Source organism: Schistocerca gregaria, chromosome 3 (assembly GCF_023897955.1).
Source record: "Schistocerca gregaria isolate iqSchGreg1 chromosome 3, iqSchGreg1.2, whole genome shotgun sequence".
Classification (NCBI taxonomy): domain Eukaryota; kingdom Metazoa; phylum Arthropoda; class Insecta; order Orthoptera; family Acrididae; genus Schistocerca; species Schistocerca gregaria.
The window spans coordinates 30,204,992-30,217,042 of NC_064922.1; positions in this window are offsets into that span (position 1 = coordinate 30,204,992).

The window sequence follows — 12,051 nt, forward strand, 5'->3', positions numbered from 1 at the left end:
TAAAAGTCCACAGAATACAGAACGCCTCCAGATGTGCATCGGGAACTACTACTGGTCTTCCAGGAAACGATCAAAGCGTAGACTGTTTGAGACACTACTCCCATGGAAGAAAGTGCGCATGGTGACTGTTGTTTTCAATCCCGATGGAATTTCTGTGTTTCATCACCACTTTAAAGGTCCACAGATTACAGAATGCCTCCAGATGTGCATCGGAAACTACTAGTGGTCTTCCAGGAAACGATCAAAGCGTACACAGTTTGAGACCTTACTCCCATGGAGTAAAGTGCGCTTGGTGACTGTTGTATTCAATCCCGATGCAATTTCTGTGTTTCATCAACACTCTGATAGTCCACAGAATACAGAATGCCTAAAGATGTGCCTTGGAAACTACTACTGGTCTTCCAGGTAACGAACAAAGCGTAGACTGATTGAGACATTACTCCCATGGAGTAAAGATCGCTTGGTGACTGTTGTATTCAATCCCGATGCAATTTCTGTGTTTCATCAACACTCTGATAGTCCACACATTACAGAATGCCACCAGATGTGCATCGGAAACTACTACTGGTCATACAGGGAATAATCAAAGCGTAAACTGTTTGAGACATTACTCCCATTTAGGAAAATTGCGCATGGTGGCTGTTGTATTGAATCCCGACTCAATTTCTGTGTTTCAACAACACTCTGATAGTTCACACATTACAGAATGAACAAAGATGTTCATTGGAAACTACTACTGGCCTTCCAGGGAACGATCAAAAGCGTAAACTGTTTGAGACATTACTCCCATGGAATAAAGTGCGCTTGGTGACTGTTGTATTCCATCCCGATGCAATTTCTGTGTTTCTTCCACCCTCTAATAGTCCACACATTACAGAATGCCTCAAGATGTGCATCGAAAACTACTACTGGTCTTCCATCGAACGATCAAATCGTAGACTGTTTGAGACATTACTCCCATGGAGGAAAGTGCGCATGGTGACAGTTGTATTAAATCCCGATGCAATTTCTGTGTTTCAACTACACTCTGATAGTACACAGAATACAGAATGCCTCCAGATGTACGTCTTAAACTACTACTGGTCTTCCAGGGAACGATCAAAGCGTAGACTGTTTGAGACATTACTCCCATTTAGGAAAATTGCGCATGGTGACTGTTGTATTCAATCCTGATGCAATTTCTGTGTTTGAACATCGCTCTGATAGTCCACACATCACAGAATGAACCCAGATGTACATCGGAAACTACTACTGGTCTTCCAGGGAACGATCAAAGCGTAAACTGTTTGAGACATTACTCCCATGGAATAAAGTGCGCATGGTGACTGTTGTATTCCATCCCGAAGCAATTTCTGTGTTTCATCAACACTCTAATAGTCCACACATTACAGAATGCCTCCAGATGTGCATCGGAAACTACTACTGGTCTTCCAGGAAACGATCAAAGCGTAGACTGTTTGAGACATTACTAACATTTAGGAAATTTGCGCATGGTGACTGTTGTATTCAATCGCGATGCAATTTCTGTGGTTCAACAACACTCTGATAGTCCACACATTACAGAATGAACCTAGATGTTCATCGGAAACTAGTACTGGTCTTCCAGTGAACGATCAAAGCGTAAACTGTTTTAGACATTACTCCCATGGAGGAAAGTGCGCATGGTGACTGTTGTATTCAATTCCGATGCAATTTCTGTGTTTCAACAACACTCTGATGGTCCACACATTACAGAATGTACCCAGATGTTCATCGGAAACTAGTTATAATCTTCCAGGGAACGATCAAGGCGTAAACTGTTTGAGACATTAATCCCATGGAGGAAAGTGCGCATGGTGACTGTTGTATTCAATCCCGATGCAATTTCTGTGTCTCATCAACACTCTGATAGTTCACACATTACAGAATGCCCCCAGATGTGCATCTGAAACTACTAATGGTCTTCCAGGGAAAGATCAAAGCGTAAACTTTTTGAGAAATTATTCCGTGGAGGAAAGTGCGCATGGTGACTGTTGTATTCTATTTCGATGCAGTTTCTGTGTTTCAACAACACTCTGATAGTCCTCAGATTACAGAATGCCTTCAGATGTGCATCGGAAACTACTACTGGTCTTCCAGGGAACGATCAAAGCGTAGACAGTTTAAGACAATTGTTTCATGGAGGAAAGAGCGCATGGTGACTGTTGTATTCAATCCCGATGCAATTTCTGTGTTTCAACAACACTCTGATAGTTCACAGAATACAGAATGCCTCCAGATGTCATCGGAAACTACTACTGTTCTTCCAGAGATCGATCAAAGCGTAGACTGTTTGAGACATTACTCCCATGGAGGAAAGTGCGCATGGTGACTGTTGTATTCAATCCCGATGCACTTTCTGTGTTTCATCAACACTCTGGTAGTCCTTAGACTACAGAATGCCTCCAGATGTGCAACGGAAACTACTACTGGTCTTGCAGGGAGCGATCATAGCGTAGACTGTTTGAGACATTACTCCCATGGGGGAAAGTGCGCATGGTGACTGTTGTACTCAATCCCGATGCAATTTCTGTGGTTCAACAACACTCTGATAGTCCACAGATTCCAGAATGCACCCAGATGTGCATCTGAAACTACTAATGGTCTTCCAGGGAACGATCAAAGCGTAAACTGTTTGAGACATTACTCCCATGGAGGAAAGTGCGCATGGTGACTGTTGTATTCTATTTCGATGCAATTTCTGTGTTTCAACAACACTCTGATAGTCCTCAGATTACAGAATGCCTTCAGATGTGCATCGGAAACTACTACTGGTCTTCCAGGGAACGATCAAAGCGTAGACAGTTTAAGACAATAGTTTCATGGAGGAAAGAGCGCATGGTGACTGTTGTATTCAATCCCGATGCAATTTCTGTGTTTCAACAACACTCTGATAGTCCGCAGATTACAGAATGCCTCCAGATGTGCATCGGAATCTACTACTGATCTTCCAGGGAACGATCAAAGCGTAGACTGTTTGAGACATTACTAACATTTAGGAAATTTGCGCATGGTGACTGTTGTATTCAATCCCGATGCAATTTCTGTGTTTAATCAACACTCTGATAGTTCACAGAATACAGAATGCCTCCAGATGTCATCGGAAACTACTACTGTTCTTCCAGAGATCGATCAAAGCGTAGACTGTTTGAGACATTACTCCCATGGAGGAAAGTGTGCATGGTGACTGTTGTATTCAATCCCGATGCACTTTCTGTGTTTCATCAACACTCTGGTAGTCCTTAGACTACAGAATGCCTCCAGATGTGCAACGGAAACTACTACTGGTCTTGCAGGGAGCGATCATAGCGTAGACTGTTTGAGACATTACTCCCATGGGGGAAAGTGCGCATGGTGACTGTTGTACTCAATCCCGATGCAATTTCTGTGGTTCAACAACACTCTGATAGTCCACAGATTACAGAATGCCTCCAGATGTGCATCGGAAACTACTACTGGTCTTCCAGGGAATGATCAAAGCGTAGACTGTTTAAGACATTAGTTTCATGGAGGAAAGAGCGCATGGTGACTGTTGTATTCAATCCCGATGCAATTTCTGTGTTTCAACAACACTCTGATAGTTCACAGAATACAGAATGCCTCCAGATGTGCATCGGAAACTACTACTGGTCTTCTATCGAACGATCAAAGCGTAGACTGTTTGAGACATTACTCCCATGGAGGAAAGTGCGCATGGATTCTGTTGTATTCACTCCCGATGCAATTTCTGTGTTTCATCAACACTCTGATAGTCCACAGATTACAGAATGCCTCCAGATGTGCATCGGAAACTACTACTGTACTTCCAGAGAACGATCAAAGCGTAGACTCTTTGGGACATTACTCCCTTGGAGGAAAGTGCGCATGGTGACTGTTGCAATCTATTTCGATGCAATTTCTGTGTTTCAACAACACTCTGATAGTCCTCAGATTACAAAATGCCTCCAGATGTGCATCGGGAACTGCTACTGGCCTTCCAGGGAACGATCAAAGCGTAGACTGTTTGAGACATTACTCCCATTTAGGAAAATTGCGCATGGTGACTGTTGTATTCAATCCTGATGCAATTTCTGTGTTTCTTCAACACTCTAACAGTCCACACATTACAGAATGCCTCCAGATGTGCATCGGAAATTACTACTGGTCTTCTATCGAACGATCAAAGCGTAGACTGTTTGAGACATTACTCCCATGGAGGAAAGTGCGCATGGTTACTGTTGTATTCGATCCCGATGTAATTTCTGTGTTTCATCAACACTCTGATAGTCCACAGATTACAGAATGCCTCCAGATTTGCATCGGAAACTACTACTGGTCTTCCGGGAACGATCAAAGCGTAGACCGATTGATACATTACTCCCATGGAGGAAAGTGCGCATGGTTACTGTTGTATACACTCCCGATGCAATTTCCGTCTTTCATAAACACTTTGAAAGTCCACAGATTACCGAAAGCCTCAAGATGTGAATCGGAAACTACTACTGGTCTTCCAGGAAACGATCAAAACGTAGACTGTTTGAGACACTACTCCCATGGAGGAAAGTGCGCATGGAGACTGTTGTATTCAATCCCGATGCAATTCCTGTGTTTCATCAACACTTTGAAGGTCCACAGATTACAGAATGCCTCCAGACGTGTATCGGAAACTACTACTGGTCTTCCAGGGAACGATCAAAGCGTAGACTGTTTGAGACATTAGTCCCATGGAGGAAAGTGCGCATGGTGACTGTTGTATTCAATCCCCATGCAATTTCTGTGTTTCAACAACACACTGATACCACACATTACAGAATGAACCCAGATGTGCATCGGAAACTACTACTGGTCTTCCAGGGAACGATCAAAGCGTAAACTGTTTGAGACATTACTCCCATGGAGGAAAGTGCTCATGGTGAGTGTCCTATTCAATCCCGATGCACTTTCTGTGTTTCATCAACACTCTGATAGTCCTTAGATTACAGAATGCCTCCAGATGTGCATCGGAAACTACTACTGGTCTTGCAGGTAGCGATCATAGCGTAGACTGTTTGAGACATTACTCCCATGGAGGAAAGTGCGCATGGTGACTGTTGTACTCAATCCCGATGCAACTTCTGTGTTTCAACAACACTCTGATAGTCCACACATTACAGAATGCCCCAAGATGTGCATCGGAAACTACTACTGGTCTTCCAGGGAACGATCAAAGCGTAAACTGTTTGAGACATTAATCCCATGGAGGAAAGTGCGCATGGTGACTGTTGTATTCGATCCCGATGTAATTTCTGTGTTTCATCAACACTCTGATAGTCCACAGATTACAGAATGCCTCCAGATTTGCATCGGAAACTACTACTGGTCTTCCGGGAACGATCAAAGCGTAGACCGATTGAGACATTACTCCCATGGAGGAAAGTGCGCATGGTGACTGTTGTATTGAATCCCGATGCAATTTCTGTGTTTCATCAACACTCTGATAGTCCAGAAAATACAGAATGCCCCCAGATGTGCATCGGAAACAACTAATGGTCTTCCAGGGAACGATCAAAGCGTAAACTGTTTGAGACATTACTCCCGTGGAGGAAAGTGCGCATGGTGACTGTTGTATTCAATCCCGATGCAATTTCTGTGTTTCATCAACACTCTGATAGTCCACAGATTACACAATGCCTCCAGATGTGCATCGGAAACTACTACTGGTCTTCCAGGGAACGATCTTAGCGTAACTGTTTGAGACATTAGTCTCATGGAGGGAAGTAGGCATGGTGACTGTTGTATTCAATCCCAAAGCAATTTCTGTGTTTCAACAGAACTCTGACATTCCACAGATTACAGAATGCCCCCAGATGAGCATCGGAAACTACTACTGGTCTTCTAGGGAACGATCAAAGCGTAGACTGTTTGAGACACTACTCCCATGGAAGAAAGTGCGCATGGTGACTGTTGTTTTCAATCCCGATGGAATTTCTGTGTTTCATCACCACTTTGAAGGTCCACAGATTACAGAATGCCTCCAGATGTGCATCGGAAACTACTAGCGGTCTTCCAGGAAACGATCAAAGCGTACACAGTTTGAGACCTTACTCCCATGGAGTAAAGTGCGCTTGGTGACTGTTGTATTCAATCCCGATGCAATTTCTGTGTTTCATCAACACTCTGATAGTCCACAGAATACAGAATACCTAAAGATGTGCCTTGGAAACTACTACTGGTCTTCCAGGTAACGAACAAAGAGTAGACTGATTGAGACATTACTCCCATGGAGTAAAGTTCGCTTGGTGACTGTTGTATTCAATCCCGATGCAATTTCTGTGTTTCATGAACACTCTATTAGTCCACACATTACAGAATGCCACCAGATGTGCATCGGAAACTACTACTGGTCATCCAGGGAATAAGCAAAGCGTAAACTGTTTGAGACGTTACTCCCATTTAGGAAAATTGCGCATGGTGGCTGTTGTATTGAATCCCGACTCAATTTCTGTGTTTCAACAACACTCTGATAGTCCACACATTACAGAATGAACAAAGATGTTCATTGGAAACTACTACTGGCCTTCCAGGGAACGATCAAAAGCGTAAACTGTTTGAGACATTACTCCCATGGAATAAAGTGCGCTTGGTGACTGTTGTATTCCATCCCGATGCAATTTCTGTGTTTCTTCCACCCTCTAATAGTCCACACATTACAGAATGCCTCAAGATGTGCATCGGAAACTACTACTGGTCTTCCATCGAACGATCAAATCGTAGACTGTTTGACACATTACTCCCATGGAGGAAAGTGCGCATGGTGACTGTTGTATTCAATCCTGATGCAATTTCTGTGTTTGAACAACGCTCTGATTGTCCACACATCACAGAATTAACCCAGATGTACATCGGAAACTACTACTGGTCTTCCAGGGAACGATCAAAGCGTAAACTGTTTGAGACATTACTCCCATGGAATAAAGTGCGCATGGTGACTGTTGTATTCCATGCCGAAGCAATTTCTGTGTTTCATCAACACTCTAATAGTCCACACATTACAGAATGCCTCCAGATGTGCATCGGAAACTACTACTGGTCTTCCAGAGAACGATCAAAGCGTAGACTCTTTGAGACATTACTCCCATGGAGGAAAGTGCGCATGGTGACTGTTGTATTCTATTTCGATGCAATTTCTGTGTTTCAACAACACTCTGATAGTCCACACACTACAGAATGAACCTAGATGTTCATCGGAAACTAGTACTGGTCTTCCAGTGAACGATCAAAGCGTAAACTGTTTTAGACATTACTCCCATGGAGGAAAGTGCGCATGGTGACTGCTGTATTCAATCCTGATGCAATTTCTGTGTTTCAACAACACCCTGATAGTCCACAGATTATAGAAAGCCTCCAGATGTGCATCGGAAACTACTACTGGTCTTTCAGGAAACGATCAAAGCGTAGACTGTTTGAGACATTACTCACATTCAGGAAAATTGCGCATGGTGACTGTTGTATTCAATCCCGATGCAATTTCTGTGTTTCAACAACACTCTGATGGTCCACACATTACAGAATGTACCCAGATGTTCATCGGAAACTAGTAATAATCTTCCAGGGAACGATCAAGGCGTAAACTGTTTGAGACATTAATCCCATGGAGGAAAGTGCGCATGGTGTCTGTTGTATTCGATCCCGATGTAATTTCTGTGTTTTATCAACACTTTAATAGTCCACAGATTACAGAATGCCTCCAGATTTGCATCGGAAACTACTACTGGTCTTCCGGGAACTATCAAAGCGTAGACTGATTGAGACATTACTCCCATGGAAGAAAGTGCGCATGGTGACTGTTGTATTCAATCCCGATGCAATATCTGTGTCTCATCAACACTCTGATAGTTCACACATTACAGAATGCCCCCAGATGTGCATCTGAAACTACTAATGGTCTTCCAGGGAACGATCAAAGCGTAAACTGTTTGAGACATTACTCCCGTGGAAGAAAGTGCGCATGGTGACCGTTGTATTCAATCCCGATGCAATTTCTGTGTTTCATCAACACTCTGATAGTCCACAGATTACAGACTGCCTCCAGATGTGCATCGGAAACTACTACTGTTCTTCCAGAGAACGATCAAAGCGTAGACTCTTTGAGACATTACTCCCATGGAGGAAAGTGAACATGGTGACTGTTGTATTTTATTTCGATGCAATTTCTGTGTTTCAACAACACTCTGATAGTCCTCAGATTACAGAATGCCTTCAGATGTGCATCGGAAACTACTACTGGTCTTCCAGGGAACGATCAAAGCGTAGACAGTTTAAGACAATAGTTTCATGGAGGAAAGAGCGCATGGTGACTGTTGTATTCAATCCCGATGCAATTTCTGTGTTTCAACAACACTCTGATAGTTCACAGAATACAGAATGCCTCCAGATGTCATCGGAAACTACTACTGTTCTTCCAGAGATCGATCAAAGCGTAGACTATTTGAGACATTACTCCCATGGAGGAAGGTGCGCATGGTGACTGTTGTATTCAATCCCGATGCACTTTCTGTGTTTCATCAACACTCTGGTAGTCCTTAGACTACAGAATGCCTCCAGATGTGCAACGGAAACTACTACTGGTCTTGCAGGGAGCGATCATAGCGTAGACTGTTTGAGACATTACTCCCATGGGGGAAAGTGCGCATGGTGACTGTTGTACTCAATCCCGATGCAATTTCTGTGGTTCAACAACACTCTCATAGTCCACAGATTACAGAATGCCTCCAGATGTCATCGGAATCTACTACTGATCTTCCAGGGAACGATCAAAGCGTAGACTGTTTGAGACATTACTAACATTTAGGAAATTTGCGCATGGTGACTGTTGTATTCAATCCCGATGCAATTTCTGTGTTTCATCAACACTCTGATAGTCCACACATTACAGAATGCCCCCAGATGTGCATCGGAAACTACTACTGGTCTTCCAGGGAACGATCAAAGCGTAAACTGTTTGAGCCATTAATCCCGTGGAGGAAAGTGCGCATGGTGACTGTTGTATTCAATCCCGATGCAATTTCTGTGTTTCAACAACACACTGATAACACACATTACAGAATGAACCCAGATGTGGATCGGAAACTACTACTGGTCTTCCAGGGAACGATCAAAGCGTAAACTGTTTGAGACATTACTCCCATGGAGGAAAGTGCTCATGGTGAGTGTTCTATTCAATCCCGATGCACTTTCTGTGTTTCATCAACACTCTGATAGTCCTTAGATTACAGAATGCCTCCAGATGTGCATCGGAAACTACTACTGGTCTTGCAGGGATCGATCATAGCGTAGACTGTTTGAGACATTACTCCCATGGAGGAAAGTGCGCATGGTGACTGTTGTATTCAATCGCGATGCAATTTCTGTGTTTCATCAACACTCTGATAGTCCACAGAATACAGAATGCCTAAAGATGTGCCTTGGAAACTACTACTGGCCTTCCAGGTAACGAACAAAGCGTGGACTGATTGAGACATTACTCCCATGGAGTAAAGTGCGCTTGGTGACTGTTGTATTCAATTCCGATGCAATTTCTGTGTTTCATCAACACTCTGATAGTCCACACATTACAGAATGCCACCAGATGTGCATCGGAAACTACTACTGGTCATCCAGGGAATAATCAAAGCGTAAACTGTTTGAGACATTACTCCCATTTAGGGAAATTGCGCATGGTGACTGTTGTATTCAATCCTGATGCAATTTCTGTGTTTGAACAACGCTCTGATAGTCCACACATCACAGAATGAACCCAGATGTACATCGGAAACTACTACTGGTCTTCCAGGGAACGATCAAAGCGTAAACTGTTTGAGACATTACTCCCATGGAATAAAGTGCGCATGGTGACTGTTGTATTCCATCCCGAAGCAATTTCTGTGTTTCATCAACACTCTAATGGTCCACACATTAGAGAATGCCACCAGATGTGCATCGGAAACTACTACTGGTCTTCCAGGAAACGATCAAAGCGTAGACTGTTTGAGACATTACTCCCATGGAGTAAAGTGCGCATGGTGACTGTTGTATTCAATACCGATGCAATTTCTGTGTTTCAACAACACTCTGATAGTCCACACATTACAGAATGAACAAAGATGTTCATTGGAAACTACTACTGGCCTTCCAGGGAACGATCAAAAGCGTAAACTGTTTGAGACATTACTCCCATGGAATAAAGTGCGCTTGGTGACTGTTGTATTCCATCCCGATGCAATTTCTGTGTTTCTTCCACCCTCTAATAGTCCACACATTACAGAATGCCTCATGATTTGCATCGGAAACTACTACTGGTCTTCCATCGAACGATCAAATCGTAGACTGTTTGAGACATTACTCACATGGAGGAAAGTGCGCATGGTTACTGTTGTACTCCATCCCGAAGCAATTTCTGTGTTTCATCAACACTCTTATAGTCCACAGATTACAGAATGCCTCCAGATGTGCGTCGGAAACTACTACTGGTCTTCCAGGAAACGATCAAAGCGTAGACTGTTTGAGACATTACTAACATTTAGGAAATTTGCGCATGGTGACTGTTGTATTCAATCCCGATGCAATTTCTGTGTTTCAACAACACTCCGATAGTCCACACATTACAGAATGCCTCCAGATGTGCATCTGAAACTACTAATGGTCTTCCAGGGAACGATCAAAGCGTAAACTGTTTGAGACATTACTCCCGTGGAGGAAAGTGCGCATGGTGACTGTTGTATTCAATCCCGATGCAATTTCTGTGTTTCATCAACACTCTGATAGTCCACAGATTACAGAATGCCCCAGTTGTGCATCGGAAACTACTACTGTTCTTGCAGGGAACGATCAAAGGGTAGACTGTTTGAGACATTAGTCTCATGGAGGGAAGTACGCATGGTGACTGTTGTATTCAATCCCAAAGCAATTTCTGTGTTTCAACAACACTCTCATATTCAACAGATTACAGAATGCCCCCAGATGTGCATCTGAAACTACTACTGGTCTTCTAGGGAACGATCAAAGCGTAGACTGTTTAAGACATTAGTTTCATGGAGGAAAGAGCGCATGGTGACTGTTGTATTCAATCCCGATGCAATTTCTGTGTTTCAACAACACTCTGATAGTTCACAGAATACAGAATGCCTCCAGATGTGCATCGGAAACTACTACTGGTCTTCTATCGAACGATCAAAGCGTAGACTGTTTGAGACATTACTCCCATGGAGGAAAGTGCGCATGGATTCTGTTGTATTCACTCCCGATGCAATTTTTGTGTTTCATCAACACTCTGATAGTCCACAGATTACAGAATGCCTCCAGATGTGCATCGGAAACTACTACTGTTCCTCCAGAGAACGATCAAAGCGTAGACTCTTTGAGACATTACTCCCATGGAGGAAAGTGCGCATGGTGACTGTTGTATTCTATTTCGATGCAATTTCTGTGTTTCAACAACACTCTGATAGTCCTCAGATTACAGAATGCCTCCAGATGTGCATCGGAAACTACTACTGGTCTTCCAGGGAACGATCAAAGCGTAGACAGTTTAAGACATTAGTTTCATGGAGGAAAGAGCGCATGGTGACTGTTGTATTCAATCACGATGCAATTTCTGTGTTTCAACAACACTCTGATAATTCACAGAATACAGAATGCCTCCAGATGTCATCGGAAACTACTACTGTTCTTCCAGAGATCGATCAAAGCGTAGACAGTTTGAGACATTACTCCCATGGAGGAAAGTGCGCATGGTGACTGTTGTATTCAATCCCGATGCACGTTCTGTGTTTCATCAACACTCTGATAGTCCTTAGACTACAGAATGATTCCAGATGTGCATCGGAAACTACTACTGGTCTTGCAGGGAGCGATCATAGCGTAGACTGTTTGAGACATTACTCCCATGGAGGAAAGTGCGCATGGTGACTGTTGTACTCAATCCCGATGCAATGTCTGTGTTTCAACAACACCCTGATAGTCCACAGATTACAGAATGCCTCCAGATGTGCATCGGAATCTACTACTGATCTTCCAGGGAACGATCAAAGCGTTGAC